The 18,224-nt window shown below is 39.4% G+C and overlaps 1 long non-coding RNA gene across 14 annotated transcripts in view; it reads left to right on the top strand.

Annotated features, from left to right (window-relative positions):
* Positions 1-468: 468 nt before the first annotated feature.
* LOC146766865 (uncharacterized) overlaps positions 469-18,224 on the top strand; it is a 42,534-nt gene continuing 24,778 nt past the window's right edge. For 12 of the 14 annotated variants that reach the window (XR_014956449.1, XR_014956448.1, XR_014956452.1 and 9 more), the window contains exon 1: positions 469-18,224. This exon is cut by the window's right edge. This is a non-coding gene — a long non-coding RNA (uncharacterized LOC146766865). The other 2 variants (XR_014956454.1, XR_014956442.1) reach the window with 1 other exon arrangement.

Below are 18,224 nucleotides of genomic sequence, written 5' to 3'. Positions count from 1 at the left end.
CACTGCTCCTGTCTAGGGCTCCCCTAACAACAGGGCCCACACAAGACTAAGAGAATAAAAGTGGATATACTTATTGAAGGGCCTTCAGGTGCATTAAGGGTGGATGAACCCTCCCTGAAGAGCTACATCCAAAATGGACAGCGGGTCACGAGTTTTTCACGCTTTTATAAGTTTGGTCCATTTGCATATTGTGGGTTAATCTTCCAATTACAGCTTCAGGTAATGAAGTAATTTACCCCAAGTTTGCTCCTCCCTATCTCACTTTTGTTATACTTTTCCAGACCTGAGACAGTGAGGTGTCCTTGATTCCCAGGCCTAGAGAGGAATTGTTTTGTCTAAACAAAATCTCAAGACAGCAGTTAACACTATATGGCATTTAGAGTTATACACAAAAGAATTGCAGGATTATTACATAATCATATATGAAATTATAATATAAAATGATATATGAAACATAAAAGCTAAAATCCTACTACCAGTGCCCATGGGCCAAGTGTGTCATCGAAGATTCCAACCCCATGATTTGCTCTTGTATTTGTGGCCTTCTCAGTGAAACCAGTTCGATAATTAATGGTTTTCTACCTTTGTTTGCTCCTTTTTCATGCTACTGGTTGCTAGCTGTATTAATCTACAGGGCTATCAGGTCTATCTGAAGAAGCACAAGACAATAAGAGCTTTTTATTTATTTTTCCCACCTCTTCTCTTAGTAATTGGCTGGGCAGCTTGGAGATGTGAATCAAAGCTGGAGCTTTTAAAATGTCCTTACCATTCCCCATTATCATTATGCTTACACACTACACCAGCAGCTAAGCTTTGGCTTGATAGCCACAACTATCATCTCTATCCTATATAGCTTTGAAAATGTTCCTGTAAAACAGAAATTCCTGGCAATACATCAGGAAGCTGCCTCATCCCATCCCTGCCGAGGCTGGGCTGGACAGGGCTTGGAGAAACCTGGGGTAGTGGAAGGTGTCCCTGCCCATGGCAGGGGCTGGAATGAGATGAACTTTACGGTCCCTTCCAATCCAACCTTGTAACCTTTATTGCCTGTTAACATTCTCCTTCACAACTTTTATTCTTATGAAAAGTCACTTATTCCTCAACATCAAGTTTTCCTCTGTTCATTTCTGTATTCATTTAAACTGAGAGATGAATCCAACCATGGGCTGGCCTGTGAGCACTCTATTGTTGTTGTCCTCAAAATTCCAATTCAGTTTGTACTTTGTTTTTACACAATCCCATGATATTGCGTAAAATATTGTTATGTTATGCTGTTACTAGATTGTGTCAAATCAGGAAAATACTTGGAGGCTGCCATTAATCTCAGAATATTTTAATTAGTGGATTTCTTTATCTGTCTTAAATTACAAACTTCCTCCTTGAAACTAGAAAAGTTATGGAGGGCCCAGTAGTTCTGTCTCTGTGTTGCACTCGAGCAGTGCTAGAAATTTAAGTTTGTGACTGAAATGTGAGTTTTGCTTTCAGTACCTTTATGTTCTAGTCTCCCCCTTCCTCCACCATCCCCCAGTTTTCCATATGAAACAATGCTTCTATCTTTCCTTTTCTGCCAAAGGCTGGTTTGTAATGGTGGTAGGATTTTGTGAATACTAATACAGGTTTTTGTATTCTCTAAAGGGAAGGCAGCATCCGTTCTGGTCTGTAAATATGTACAACAGTTTATGACTTTCATGAAATATTGGAGGAATGCAGAGATGAGAAGTTTAGTAGTACGGTAAGAAAGCCAAAATCCAAACAATGCTTCAAAGGCTTTAAAAATAAATCTTTATGTTGGTGTTGACAAAACTGAAGTAGTGCCATTTGAGACAGATTTTTCCATTGAGAGGCAATTTCAAAAGCACAATTATATTCATATTTGGCCAAAGTGGTGTCCTATCTGAGGCCACCTAGATGCAGAGCAAGCTGAATTAATGCACCAGCCTCTATCCAGAGCCAAGGGACCTCTGTTGCTTCCAAGGAAGATTCCCCTCTCACATACAGGCTTGTAGAAGAGCTGATGATTTATTTTATAGTAAAAAGCCTCCCAGATACTCTGAGATGAAAAAAAATCTGTATTTCTGCTTTGGACCATTTTGTTCACCAAAATTTGGGTATTTGCTTGGCTGAGGTAAATCATTAGCCCTTATTTGATACCAAGGTATGAAAGTCATTAATGCAACAAATTATTTGTTTAAGGCAAACTTTAGGTGATTTTTCTTTAATGATAGGTTATTTCTTCTTCACTCCCTTTGGAATTTTTCCAATCCTTGTAAATATTTGTGAGAAAACGGAACTGACTCCATTTTTTTACTTGAAAAGGAAGATGTGATGGGTCCAACCTCTGTGGTCAGGTGATGCTGAATGCCCATCTAGGAAATTCTGTGATCCACAATAAGGTGGCAAACTTTACCTGTCAGCCCCATAGCTTGCAGAAAAGCAGAAGCAATTAAGATAATCAAATAAATTGGAAAAAAAAAAAAACCAAAACTTGGGGAAAAATGTGGGAAGCAGAGGAATTTCCCTTGCAAATCTAAGGCTATGGATTTCCATCCTTACTTGCATCACTTGGGCAGAAGAAGAGGAGGGTGGTTAGGGCAGGTGGCTCTGCTCTGCCCTTTTATTCCCTGGGGAGGAGGGGGTCAGCATCCTTGGACCTTCAGATTTGTGGCTGTTGTGGGATGGTCTGAGCCCTTTGGAAATTTGGTGGGAGCAGGCAAATTGTTACCAGTTTGTGTTGCCAAGCTGCACACCACAAATGTGTCTGTAAGCCCTGAGAAATAAATATGACTGCAGCTTTGTTTATAAGTGGCATAAAAACAACAGAGACAGCCAGTCAACCAGCTTTTATAAATTATGATTTTAAACTGAAAACATAATTTGAGGTCAAGGCTGCTGCTCTGATTTCCAGGAATTTTTTTTTTCTTTTAATTCCCTCATTTTTTACCTCTTTCTTCTTTATGAACTTTTACCCATATTCAAGTATTCAAAGCAGAAATAAATGAGGAATAAGGAATACTATTGTTAGTGGGCAAAAGATGAGGATTTCAAATTAAATTTTACCTCTTTGAGCAACTTCATGTTTTCATGAGGTAAAAGGTGTGCAGCCCATCAGTTTTTGTTGGTGTATTTTGGGACTTCAGCTGCAGATGTGTTTGTGAGCAGCCAAAATGGCCTTGCAGCACACTGGGGAACAAAGATTTCAAATCAATTATTAAAAAAAAAAAAACGCTAAATTCCTAACAACATTAGGAATAGTACTGCTTTAATTCTCCCAAAATGAAAGGTGTGGTGCATGCATCACTGATATTGGTAGTAGATATAAGAATGTGTATGAACTTTAACTAATTAATCTCAACTGTTTATTTAAATTGAACAATATTTGCTTTTATTGTTTATCATGCAGCTGTCCTCCCTTTAGTTTTTTTTTTCCTTTTAAGCTTTTAAGGCTTTTTATTGCTGCCTAATCCCTTCCAATGGTACTGTATATCACATTTATGAAATGTATGGGTACCAGAGAGAAGCAGACAACTTTGTTTTTGAACAAAGACCCCAGGATAAGGGGCAATGTTTTTCCCCTCACAGGTGATGGAGTACGTACAAAGAATGCAGCGGATAATGGCAGTCCTGTCCTCTGAACAGATGGTGATGGTCCTGTTGCTAGGATAAGGCCTGAAGAATTTAGTTTTTAATTCCACATTATTTGCCTCAGTGCCATGAATATCCCTAGGTTTCCTCGGGCAAAAATACAACAAATACACAGAAAGAGAAAGAGAAGTGACACGCGGATAGAAAAGGAGACAGAGCACGGGAAAGGACTGGAGCCAGGTCAATAGAAGCTTTTGGGAAAATGTCTGCTCAGCTGTCTGCAATCACCTGGGTTTGAAAGGCAGGCAGGAAGGAAGATTGGTTTGGCATGAGAACGAGGCCTTTGATGCTTTAGATACCACAGAGAAAAATACGCATTTCTTCCCATTAGAAGTCTGTTGACTTTCCTAATTAAGATAAACATGTTTCTGAAGAAGTTAGCTCTCACAGTACTACATTTGTAAAAACAACCATGCTTTTAAAATATATACACAGACAAGGACGTGTGCCAAGAACTAGTGCTAGTGTGGTCTTACAAATCACTTTACAGGAATATTTTTAAATCATTGCTTTATTTAAAAGTGAGTGGATTTCATTCCCTCCAGTCAATTAAATATCTAATTTCAACTCAAGTAGATAATAACCAAAGTATTTTTATATAAATGAATGAACAGTTAGAAAACTGTTAAACACACAGCCCTCAAGCATGAAAAATATATTCGTTTAACTCTTTTATTCTTTTATCTCTAATTTACTACAGAGATTTTTGCACTTACATCATTTTCAGTTTTGGCACTGGAGGAAAGAAATCTTATTTAAAAAAAATAATTCAGATTGAAATTTTCAAAGATCCCTGTGCCACCTGAATTTTTCCATCAACCATATTAAGGATGTGGTGGATGCTGCTGGTGGAGTTGTGATCTTTCCACAATGGCAGTTTTGAAAAAAAACCAAAACTGTGAAAACTTCCAGTTCCCACAACAAAGCACATGTTAAATGTTAAAAAACATGTTGAATTCATAAAAGGACACAATGCCTGTAAAATGTACAATACCAGAAGTTTGGGGGATTAATTGCAATATTATCCCCTTTCTAGGTGCCTGCACAAAGCCAGATTGTATTAAGTGATTTAAAGGAGCCCCATATCAGTTCCTCTAGGATTGGTGAGTGTCTGGTTCAAATTGTTGATTTTTCCTCCATAGTGATTCTGCTAATTGGGATGTGATGATTTATCACACAACAATGTTATGAGAAGGAAATAACATGATGCAGACATCTCATATTTTGTGCTTAAAAATAAGTCAAGGAAAATGTGAATGAGACTGTATGGGACAGCAAATGTTCTGTGTGCCAAAGTACATTGTATAAGTTATTTACATTGTGTGTGTTTATCCATATATATAATTTGTGTTTTTATCCTCAAAAATCAACAAAATTTAATTTTTTCAATAGTGGGGTGTTATCTTTTAGTCAGCATTTCAAAACTAGCTCATTTGGAACAGAAATTTTTCCTAGTCTTCAAATAGTTTCTGTTTTCATTATCTTTTAGGAAATATTATTAAGTAATATAAAATGGATCAGAATTTATTGATATTCAATTTTCAATTGTCTTGGAATCTCATAATCACCAAACAGCCAAGAAAATAATAATGAACACAGTCTTACTAATATATTCTATTTCCAAGCACCTCAGTTTTTGGTGAAATTGGTGATTGGTTCATAGAATTCCTTCTCCCTCATCTTCATCATCCTGAAAAATATTCAACCAACTTTTTGAATGTTTGTTTTCTTTCTTAGCACCTCTAGATGTTACCTGTCTGTTCTTAATTCTTTTTTGTAGGGCATAGTCACTTGTTCTACCACATTCAGAGGATTACTAGAATTTTGCTTAATATTAGGTGCTCATCAAAGGGATGTCTTGGGTGTGGATGACATCCGACTACCTGAGGGACAAAACTCCAACCTCTACGTGTCTTGGTGAGGCTGCTGAATAAATGTATTTTTCAGTTTATTGTACAAAATGATGGGGTGAATTTGGTTCACAGCCCTTCATGTGTAAATAAATAAAAATACCTCTGAAACTTGATCGGAGATGAAAGAAACCATTTCCGTCAGAGAGAGGGAGAAGTGGTTTCCCATGCCGTGTGCTTTGTGATACACACAGAAGCCTTTGTGGCTCATCTTGTTTATCCTTCCTATTCTAAACAGGAGTCAGACACATGCCTCAAAATGGGATAATGTGTCACTTCTGACATTGCTCTTTTTATGTAGTTTGTGTTCTTTCCTTAAATATTGGCTGTTCCTTGAGAAGTCCGTTGTGAAGAGAGATGTATGTGCTATTCTTCTCTATTCCTGGTTCATACAGTGTCATATTCTGTGATCTTTTCAGATTATTAGGATGGAATTCAGATTAGAAAATGTTTTGTGTTTTAAGCTCATTACAATTGTACATCAATTTCCTTAAAAACAGAGTTTTCTTTGCTTTCTAATCTTAGACCATTTTTTAAAAATACAAAAGCAAAAGGTGCCAGTGGCACAGCTACCTCATGTAATGAAACACATAGATTTCTCTTCTACTTATTTTATTTCTTGCATTCATCATTCATATTTAATGCCACAGGCATTTGACTTCTTAATTCCATATATTGAATTGAAGAGGCATGCACAGCATGCACTCCAGTTTAATGACTTGTAATTCTTCTTCTTTGATGACACACTTTTTCACCTGGAAAACTTGTGGTGCCAAACTTCCTCTCACATGTGTGAGGCAGTCAGTATCCTTAACAAGGTGGTGATGGCTGGAGACAGGAATGACTAGAAAGTGTAAGGTGCTGACCTTAAATGCCTCTTGGACTGAGAGAACATTAGTCAAAGGGTTTTTCTGGTGATAGATATGTATATATTTATTATTTTTGTTCTATATTTGAACCTCAGTTACTGTTTTCTCCCCTGCTGCCTCTAGGACATGCCTCTTTGCTTATTCATTCTCTTTTTGTGAGCCAAATTTCGAGTAATACACAACATTCCCACCCTAAGATAATTAGCATTAATCTACTGAGTAGGTTTGGCAATAATCTTTCTGACAGAAAGGTTTTGTAGACTTCAGCAGGACAAATAGATCATATGAAGGATAAATTGCAGTGTCTGACGTCAGTATTTTGGACTAAGATATGATGGACTAAGCACTACCCTGACATTATTGTTTTTTTACAGACATCTCATAGGACTGTCGTAGTTAAGGTTAGTTACTTGTAAAAGCTTAAGATTTTGGAATAAAATATTCTGTAGAACTACAAAGCATTCAGGCCATTATAAGAACATTGCACCTTTCCAGGTTTTCAAAGCACTTTAGAAGCATTTGCCAACCCTCATAGCACTGAAACATGGGAAGTCTTATCTTTTATTGATTTCCCAAGTGGGTTGACTGAGACATTGAAGAGTCCTGGTTTGCTATGTGAGCACTCTGATAGCCAAATGCAACGTCTGAAGGAAAACAAAAAATGACACTGAACTTCCCCACGACCTATTACAGGGAAACCTTTTGGAGAGCTTCCCTCAGGAAAACGGGGGGAAAGCCACAGAGATGAAGTTGCCTGGTTATTCAGGCAGAGCACTCCTGAATGGGAACAGGAGGATGTGGAGGGATTTTGCAATAAAATTCGGCTCCATAGTAGAGGAATATCCTTCATTCAAAACTTGGCAAGGTGTGTGCTCTTCATGAGAATAAGTGGCATGTGGATGGACGGGGGAGAAGAATTTTTTGGAAGAGGAGGGCTAGGTAGGATAACAAGTCCAGTTTGGTTCCTCATGTTCCAGGAAAGGTGGATGTTTCTGATACTTTTCAGTCTAACATTTTTTCAGCAAGCTCCAAGAAAGAATTTATACTTGAGTGAGTGCAGTGATCATGAGAAAATGAGTGTTATTCTGTTCATGAATGGTGATTTAACTGTAGTCTTAGTAATAGCCTTGAAGTTTTCCTTTGGAATATATCCTAAAGGACTAAAAGATAAATTAATGGTATATGTTGGAAAATATCTTCAAACATTTCAGCATAGAAGTATGAAGCTTATGTCTAGGAGGGATTTCAGAGGTCATCTATTTGCAAGTCCTGTCCCAAGGCAGGAGCAGCTCTTCCTAAAATGTGCTTTGGTTATCAGGTGGTTTTTTAGCCTTGGAAATTTTCTATTATTTTCATAACTTTCCAACAGTTCTCCCTTCCACCTCTCACCCTTGAAGATCTTAATGCATTTAGTGTTCTGATTCCTCTTTAGCAGTTAGAAATGTCTCATAAAGTGGTTATTAATAAATCATTAAAAGTTTGCATCTCATTTAATTTCCTTGCTGCTCTACTACTCTTTATTTCCAACCATAGTACAAAGCCATTTTGAAAATAGAAGGAGGAATCTTTCACAACTGAGTCAAATCTAAATGATGGTGGTAAACCCAGAGAGTTTTTTTCTTTACCTGGAATGCTCTTTGTTGTTCAAGTTATTTGCTTAGATTAAAGATTTTTTAGCCTGATTTTGTTTTATCTGGCATTGGTGAAGAAGAAATAATCTTGCATGCAAGGCTTTACAAGCTGCATATCTTGAACATGGAGTCACTTCACCAATAGGGCTTTCCTGGGAATAGAGAACAGCAAGGTTGAATAGAACGCTTGATAACTACAGATATTTTCAGTAGCACCAAAGGAGGTATGGGAAGTGATGAAAAAACTTATGAAAGGTAAACGGACTATAATTCATACTAAATATCTCCCCTTGTGCAGAAGCTCTTTTTAAATTACTCAGATAAATGAGCTCATTTATGGAATATTTTGTACTGCATGAACTTATATGGGCACCTGTCATGTATATATATTTTTAATACTGAACTCATATAGACGGCTTAAAGTCCCCCTTGCCCTTTAGTAAATTTAAATCTCCCACAAAGCTGCTGTACAGTAGTCATAAAGCAACATTTATGGTTCAACATAATTTCCCTTCATTTCTTTTTCTCTTTCTTTTTTAAAAAAAAAGGCAGTTTAAAAGTAATAAAGCACTTCCTTCTGTAAATCTTTGATCTTTTTTCTTCCTAAGGGAAGATTAATTTGTAAATATGCTAATGGATTTGTATAATATGAAACCTTCATAAGAAAAACTACATTAGTTCATATGAATGAACACATCTATCTTATTCAATTTATAAACTAATGGCTGAGAGCATCAACAATGCATTTTGCTCAGTCTCGTGCCCAAAACCACTGCCTGTGTTTCAAAGACAGCACCAAATTTTGCGAAAAAATTCAAGTTTGACCAGTTTTATTTTCCCTTTTTTTTTTTTTTTTTTTTTTTTTTTTTTAATTTATTTGCAATAGTGAGATTTGCTGCTGCTCCAGCCAGGTGAGTACACTGGTCTGAAGAAATCCCGTGTGATGGGAGTTGCATTATGTGGATGTAATGCACCGGCTGCATGCCTTCCTGATGAATTCTGGTGGTTTCCAGCAGGGTGCTGAGCGTGTCAGCACAGTGATCCCTCAGACAGGCACCCTCACAACCTGAATGGCAGCAAAGTGTTTGTCCAGGTTCTTCCACAGCTGAGAAGCTGACCATGACCAGCTTCTCACTGGGATAGTGATCCTGAGAATTTCTTTCCAGCTGGAAGCCTTGGAGGACTTGGGTTCCAGCACTGCAGGAGCTGGGTGCAGTGATCCTTGCGGACATCCAGCTCAGGATGTTCTGTGCTCTTGTCTCTCTACTCCCCTGGCCACTGTGGCTGCACTGGGTCCAAGCTGCCCTCTCTGCTCCATGGCAGGAGGAGATGGGACATGGGCGAGGACTTCACGGGGAGATCCAACCCAAGCTGCACACAAAAGCAGTGAAAAGTGGTTCACTGGAAAGTTTTCCTACTCTGTTTGTGTCCTGGTTGCCTCTAGGAAATCCAGAGCTCCTTCCTCATTCCCCTTTTCTCTCCCCAAGACCACATTTCATCTCTTCCCGTGTTCTTGCCTTTATTTGATTTATTCTGGTGCTTAGCTGAGAAGCCATGGAGAGTTGAGGTTTGCTTCAGCCCTGCCTGCCAGTGAGGCTGTGGCATCTCTCCTGGGACAGTGGGACTGGCAGTGGAGAGGACGTAGAGAGGCTGGGGCAGAACCTTGTGTGTCCATAATTTTCTTTCTGACGAGGTCTCTTTGCTGTTTAATTTTCTCTGTGATCTTTTTCTCCTGGTGTTCCTTTGCCTCTTTCCTTTTCTGAATGAAATAATCCTAATAGAAACTTGTAGTAGAAATTATTAAGTGAATGTAAAAATCAGAGTCTGTGTGTTGATTCAGAGGGACTGTGCTGTGTGACTGTGTGGTCACGCCGTGGCACCCCAGCCCACAGGGAAATGCTGCTCTTAGCCATGGGCTCATCTCTCTGCCTCTCCACAAGAAAGAAATACACATACTTTGGTTTTATTTCCTTCAATATCTGGCATTTTTTAAAATAAAAAGTGTGTGTGGAGGATTTAAATTGAATTTAGCTCTAATTTTGATTCAATTTTGTTTGCAGAATGAAGCTTAGCGCCGAAGGAATCTAAGTGGTGCCCTTGTACCTCTAAGCACCTCTGTGCTTTATACAGTGATTTTTCAGGCCTGGTTTATTAAGGTAAGCAGAGAAATGTTGAACTTCAAGCCAGCATAACCAATGAGGGATTGTTTGATGTGCTGGGGCACTCGGCGCTGCCGTTGTTAGCAGCTTCTTTTCCCAAGGGCTGACAGATTTGTGTCCAGCTCCAGCTCGTGGCTTTCATCCTGCTGCCATAAACAAAAGGTGTGCATTTCTTCAGGCGTGGAGCTCACCCAGACTCCTTCCCTCGTTTGATGCTATCGTGCTCTGGATAAGAAATAAGAATAGAATTGTAATGTGCACCTTGAGGCTGGAGAAAAGGAGCGCAAGGAGGCAACCCACAGCTGATTCCTAATAGGGGTGGGTGGGAAGGAAGTGTCAAATGCTGCTCAGAATAGATGAATATTATAAAGGGTCTGGAAAGATCAGAAATAAGAGTGATTCAGATATTTTTTTTTTTCCCCTTTCTTTTCTGTCCAGGAAATTCTTTGCAGGGTTTCTCAATAAGAGTGGGGATGGAGGGTGAGCAGAAGAAAAGTGGTGGGAGAATGTCGCTGCTGGAATGAGCAGAGCTGAGCCTGCAGTGCCAGCGAGCCTGTTCTCTTTAAAAAAGAAAAGGCAGGGGGTGGAGGGAGGTTCAGGCTTTTCTCTAGCAAAGTTTTCTTCCCAGCAGTCAAAAATAATAGAAAGTAGACATAGAAGAGATCTGTTAATTGATCTTGTCCATATCTTGCCCAACACAGGGTTATTCCCTGCAGCATATTTACTAGTGCTGAGTTCAGCTTTGTTTTTAAAACCTCCAGTGACAATCTCCCGAGGGAAGTGGTGAAAGCCTGACTCTACAGCCTACTGCATCTCCTTGTCGATCTGCTTTGCAGAGGGAGACTCTCACAAACCAGGAAATATTTTCTGACGTTCAGCCTACACCCCTCTTTTTTTTTTTTTCATTTCTGTCTTATTAATTCTATTTATACTCCTCTGTATCATGCAAAATAATGTCTTTCCAGGAGCACATCACATGTTCTAACACCAAAAGTTTATGTTCTTGAGAAGGAAGAGCTTTGCCTCATGTTGATTCATTCTCAACCAAAGTAAATGTATAATTTAACTCCCTGATCTATTCCTGGCTCATAGGTGGTTGTTAAACAACAACAGGTAATTTTAGGTAAGCCTCTAAACTCAAGATATTCTACATAAAGAGCTAATAAATCAATAGGATGAATCCTTAGCACTTTTTAAAATTTAATTTCTAATACCTATATTTTTTCTTCCGTCATTTCATCAATAGAAATCTTTCTGCAAAGCATGTCCTTTCTCATTGCTTTTCCCCTGCTCCTAATCTTAGCACAAGATCATGATTTGGTCAAGGTCCTATTTAAATAGTTTTGGGGTTGCCAACATGGTGTGTTCTGATATTCAGACCTCATAATCCAATTTTGAAATTAAAGAGCTCGGGGCAAAAACACTCGCACAACTGAAATGCATGTTTTTGAGCACTGTGCCAGTGTTTTCTTAAGAATAATATACCAAACCTCCCCTTTCTCTTCCCAATTACTATAAAAAATGTCACGCACAAAATCTCCCTTTTTAACGGGTGCCCCGTGTGAGCACAAGAGACAGCGGAAATGTAAGCTGGGCTGTGATTTCAGGGAAGGTATCCGAATTCCAGATGAATGCAGAAAATATGCAGAAGAGCAACTGATTTATAGTGCCTCATTTGCTGTCTTAGCAGAACGATGTTCTCTGTATTCCCAACAATAAAAGCAACAGCAAGGAAAAAATAAGTCGGCGTGTTTCCCCCTCATACCAAGGCTTTTTCTCCCCTCTGCCCAAGTCATTATTTCAAATTTCTCAGTATTAAATCTAAAGGTTCATCAACTCACATCTTTACAGCTCTGTCTTTCTGTATACAGGACCCTGTCTGCCTGTTTCCTCTATTGCACTATTTTGTTTGTACTACTGTAATCATTTTGCTGGCCCAGATCTGTGTGGGTGTGCTGGCAGCTTTACAACAAAGTTACATGGGAACTGAGTTAAGGTTGAATATTTATTAGAAGAAGCCATCTGGCGTCAGGCTGTCTGTACAGGGGGGCTTATTTCTTTAGTAGTCTCTCCTTTTTCTTTCTAGCTCTTCCTCCCTCTCTCTCCGTTTCTCATTTACGTGCCGCATATATGTGAAAAGTGGAACACACATCTTGACATATTGATTTGATTCTTGATATTTATAGCAATTAACCCCACTCATGTGATTATCCCTGTCGCCTCACCCCATACCTCTCTCTCTCTCCCCATCTCTGTTCCCGTGGGGGGGATGCTCAGGGTCTGTTCCCATGGTGGCAGCCCCCCGGATGCTGCAGGGCTCCCTTCCCTCTGCTGCTGCTTCCCACAGCTCCAGTTTTGCTCAAACATCTCTCTCCTGCTCCGTCCACACTTTCCCTCCTCCAGCCCGTGAGCTCATAAAAGAGTGCTGCGCTCCAAAAAAACTCCCGGCTCACCATGTTAAACAAACTAGCCAGCAGAAGGGTGTCCGTGCTAGTTCACCATTTGTATGACATCGCCACGCTTCAAAGTGCAGCGCTAAATTGCCAAAAGATGTTTACTTTACTTGCTTAAGAGCTCCTCGTAATTCAATTGTTCTCTCTCCCGCAGTAGAAGCACACATGTATCCTGAGCCGTGCTCTTGTGAGCTCCCACTACTTATTTACCCACGGGCTTTCCTTCGTTGTTTTTTACACTGTGCTTGACTTTTCTTAATTTTTTTTTTTTTTTTTTTTTTTTCAGGGGCTTCTGTCTCAAGGTAATTTGTTTTTTCTGGGGTGCTCAACCGCAAGGACCTTGAAACATGCAGCTGTCTGGCTGCGTTTTTCCCCCCGCTCAGTGACAGACAATTAGAGTTTTTTTCCAAAATAATAATTTTTTTACTTTTTTTTTTTTTTTTTTTTAAACATGCACAAAGTTGGACATCCAAAATTGTTGGTCACCTTGGAAAACCTTGACCTATTTTTCCTAGCAGGCCAGGGAAGCTGATGCAGTCAAGCTGGCAGCCCTTTCCCACCATTCCTGAATTTTGCAAGTTAATATTCTGGCCTCACAGCCTTGCATAACCTCCTTGCTCGTCGGTGTGGTGGTTTTGGTGGTGATGCCAGGTGGGAGAAGAGGAGCACTGGGCAGCAGAAATTCTTTCCTCTGACAGAAACAGTGAGTCACTACTGTCTTGTGATTATTCCCTGGCCTTTCTTTGCCAAAAGTTGCCTGCGGGGACGAAAGGAAAGTCCTTTCCCCATGACCTGTGCCGGGGGTTAGCAGCCTCCCAAGCTCTGGCAAAGCACAACACGTGGGCTGGTTTTGAGCAGGGCAAAGCGAGGAATGAGGGCTGGGAGCCATGGATGTAAACTGGGATGTAAACTGGGATGATCCCAGCTTCAACCTCCAACTGCCTTTCTGCTGGTTGGGTGATTGGCAGTTGTCTCCTCCCCAAGGTGGGAGCCCCCTGGGCTTGTCATGTCTTTCTGTATGTTTAATCTGGGAAAGAAAAAAAATAAGGATTTTTCCATGTGGTGCGATAGGATGGATGAGCAACAGCCCTGCTAGTGGGAAAGGGATGGGAAGTGGAGCAAGGAGTGGGAGCAATGCAAGGAGGAGAAGGTTGAGAGGGATGGGTGAGGAAGGAAGCTGGAGACAGCAGTTGATGAGCTCGCCTTTCTTCCCCTTTTCTGAGTTTAAGTGAAGGAGGCTGCTCATCTTCACTAGTCTGTGGTTATTCTTTATCTGTAAAACGAAAGGGAGCCAAGACAAGTACTCTGGTGAGCACCAGTGGCCTTAGCTCCTGATTCTCCATCAAAACAGGAGAGAGTGACTCTTGTGGGCTTTGTTTTCCATGCCTTATGCAAAATGACATGAGTAGATCTTAAGGCCACCAAAGTTTCACTGCCCAGCAGACTGGGAGGGCTGTGTATAAATCAGTGGCCAACAGACACTGATGTTGTTACTGCTGTTAATTCATTTGTCCTTTGGCAAATGAAGTCATCTTAAGTCATCCTGCATAAAGATGATGATCTTCTACAAGTATTGCAAAGTAAAGACTGCTCTTGGTAGTAGAATTCTGTGAGATGCTTAGAAGAAAAGTTGTGTAAAGGTGTTTCCTTTGTCAGGCCCACAAGTTTGGCAGTGATGCTTTCTCACTGATATAAACCCTATTTTATGTACCAAAGAAGAGGCAGAACTGCTTGTTACTGGTGTAAACAAAATATATAAAAAGAGAAGGTTGAGTTCAAGTTTGCTTTAAAACTTGTTGCACTTATCAACTTCCCATGCTCTCTGGACAGGCAGCCTGAGTATTAATCTCTGGTGAAATATGTCAGTGCTTTCCCTGGGCTGGTGTTACACAGACCAGACCAGATAATGCCTGAGCAAGGACAGTGATGGGGCAGCAGCTTCTGACAGGGATGAGAAAGCTGCCCTGAGACAGGATGAGTGTTCAGGATGGAGCAGGACACGGGGGAACCTCAGTGCCAGATTGAGTACTTTAAGCAGTGAGTACTGTCACCAATTAAAATAACCATAAAAAGCCAGACATTCCTGACTGGAATAACTCATAACAGATCCTCAGCACTGTGTTACCTTTCAGCAGAGCTCTGTGAGGGAGCCCTGGCTTCTGCAACGTGCAGATCTGCTCAGGAAAAGAGGCAGAGAAAAGCTTTTTTCCCATCCCAGACCACACCATCTCATTAATGTCACTCTGTGATGGCCCTTCTCAGGCTTTTTCCCCATTTCTGAAACCAGCACAGCTTTTAGCAATCCCTTTTTTAGTGTCCCTCTCCTTTCTAGGACAGACACTCCCAGAGAAAAACCCTTCTGGCTGGTGACTGGCAGCATCACCTGCCAGCTCTCTTGTCCTATAAAAACACCAAATTTGGCCCACTGTGCTCCAGGCAGGGACTGAGAACTCCCCCAGAATAGAGGCAAGGGGAGATAGAAATGTAGACCAAGAGAGAAGGACCACTGAACCCCCTTAGCCCTTTGTTTAAAAAGATTACACCCAGAAATCCCCAGAGAAGTTAATCTAAGGTGTAAACTCAGTGTAAGGGAGTGTGTGTCTTAATGTGTGCCTTTGAATTGGCAAGTAGCTTGACTTCCACTACCAGAAGTGAGTAAATACTTTAATTTTGTCTGTTCCTGCCTTCCCAGGTAGTCATTAAAAAGTTTTAGTTGAGACTTTTTTCTGTTTGATCAAATTTTCCTGTGGCTAAACCTATTACTTTTGTTTTTAAAAACGAGTCTAAAGGTGCTGGCATGCATTTGAATGAAAAATACAAGTTTAATAATAATAACAGCAAAGTAAATTACAGACTTCAAAACTAATCCAAGCACTGTGATTTGTCTTGGAAGAGCTGAGGGTCTGAACTGTAGTAGGACCATGTGGCCCCTGTGGTGGAGCAAACCCTCCCAGCCCCACGGTTAATCAGGGAGAGAGCCAAGTGACACAGTTAAAAAACAACTGTGCTAAAATCCTCCTTGCTTTAGTGCTCTGTAAAAAAAAAAAAAAAAAAAAAAAAAAAGATATTGTGACAAGAAGGTGTCTATTTTGAATTTTTGTGTATGAATTGTTTTGATACCAAACCCAGTCTATGCAGTATCCATATTCTGTTCTAATGACTGTTTTTAATGGCAGTGAAACTTCCTTGGGATCCTAAAACTTATTTTTTCAGATGTTAATGTGCCCAAACGGGCCAGCTACAGATAAGACCCTTTTATTAGGGGGATTTTTGCTGCATCCCCCATCCCTCAGAGCACCCTGGCTGCTCCCATGGGGCTGCACCAGCCCCAGATCCTCCACTTATGAAGCAGAACATGGTTTAAAACCCAAACTCTTCTATCTACTGCTCGTTTAGTCCAACAAAATGTGTTTTATTGTTGTTTCTTGACTTTTTCTTTGCAGACACTATTCCTCTGGGCTATTGTTATTTCAACAAAAGAGGGGGAGGATAGGCTCAGAGAGTCACTCTGTGGCTTTCTGGTGAGGAATTAAGAAATACTCTAACAGTTTAATAATGATAATCTCCAAATAGTTCATAACGGCATTAAGGGTAATTAATGACATTTGAACAGTAAGAATACTTAATCCCTAGGGAAATGTGATAACCACAATTTTATTTACATCTGAAGTTGTTTCAAAGGTAAAGGGAAAAGAGTAATCTGTTTTTAAAATGTTTTCGTACTTGTGCTCTTTCAGATTTTTTTTCTTAATTTATTGTAAGCAAATAAAAATAATAGCCTTTTTGCCAATAATAAAAACTGCATTCCATGTTAGATACAGCATTAGGTTAAAAATAAAGAGGAACTCTTATATGTTTCCTGTGGGATTAAGATTTTCTGAAAATTATAAATCACCAGTGATACTGTGGTTTACAAAGAAGGATAACTTCTTCTAAAAGACCCACATATTTACATTTTAAAAACATTTTTCATAGCCTTTAGAGCCATTAAAACAATTCAAATAATTTTGAGGATAAATGCTGTGTGCTTTACCTTTTATGTTTAAGCAGTACTTCTTATTTTCTCTCCACGCAGCTGACCTCCCTAAACCTTTGAAAAACGCTGTTACATCCTTTTACGTTTTCACAATTTTACAATGAGGGGAAAAATAACTCCTGTGATAGTTTTTGAGATAATACTCGAAGCAGCCTGATTCAGATGTTTAGCTTTCGAAAGTCAACAGAAGGAAAAGGCTTTCGTTGACCTTGGGTTTTGAGAATAAATAGGATAACACCTGATTCAAGACAGGAAGCTTTAGTTGGGGGAAATATGCAGAGCAAAGCAGAGGGTGTCAATCCAGTTTAGCATTTGAATGCAGCCTCTGCTCTTTTGGTTATGCTCTTGAGCCTGTTTCTACTTTTGGCTCTTGCATTCCACAGAACTTCTGTAAAATCAGCAGGGACAGTGCTAATAAATTTATAATGTTGTTTTGTATTTCTGAACATAGTACCTCAGTAATTAGGTGAAATATTTATGATGAATATAAAACAATGCAAATTCATTTGTTTGCCTGAAAGCCAGCTTGTTATTTATTTAGATTTATCTTTGAATGATTCTTAAATTGAATCACAGTATGAATGAGGGTGATATTTAAAGCAGAGAAAATTTGCTATGGTGTATTGATGCATTACACTGTATTAGTTAGTGTTAAAGCTGTGCAGAGGATGATTTAAAAAAAAAAAAACAACAAAAAACCACCACTTTGATCTGAGAATAATTCCCTTTTTGTCTGATTTTTGGTAGGAATTCCACAAGCTGAATTAATTCCACACTGCTGAAATCTTTAGTAGATCTTATGTTTCATTATAGCAAGCTGTACATATCCTGAATCACAGGACAGGTAGGAGTAGGTTCAGCATAATGTGATCAAATTTTCACCTCAGCAGGCTGTTTTCCTTCATGGGCTACTACTTCCAGTAGTTTTTGTCATTTACTATTTTCAGTCTTTTAACTAATTCTAATCCAATGAATGTAGTGACCTATGAAAGGAAATGTCTGTGCAAAGTGTCTCTGTGTTGATGATTATGAACTAAATTGTTTACTTCGTTTGGATTTTTTTTCCTTCCCTAAGTGAAAAATATCTTCCAAAAATAACTTCCTTTGCAAACATAATACTGTTGTTCTCCTCAGCTTTCTGCTTGACAGTCATCATGTTCATATCATGACTAAAGAAGGTTATCTTTAGGTAAAAAAAAAGGAAAATATATGTACTCAGTTTGAAAAGGATGTTTTATTTTGAAGCCCTTATGTGAGAAAGTGTGCATCCATTCATAGGAGCAGCTATAGATTTTTATGATATTTTATCTAATTTTAGGTGGCTTGTTAAAGTGCTGAAAAATTATAGAGGTTCACAGCTGGGAAAACTTCACTAATAAGCATTTTAGCAGTGTGTGATATGAACATATCTTCTGCTTGATCTTATTTTTGGCAAAAAAAACCAGAGTGATCAAAGGTGACCAATTCTTACATGAATTGACCAAGCACACTCTCCATAAGGTTCTGTCTCACTGTCAAATCTAC

Source organism: Lonchura striata, chromosome 7 (genome assembly GCF_050655825.1).
Source record: "Lonchura striata isolate lonStrDom1 chromosome 7, ASM5065582v1, whole genome shotgun sequence".
Taxonomy (NCBI): domain Eukaryota; kingdom Metazoa; phylum Chordata; class Aves; order Passeriformes; family Estrildidae; genus Lonchura; species Lonchura striata.
Note: the sequence above shows the minus strand (reverse complement) of the source record. Positions and strands in the feature narration are given on the sequence as shown.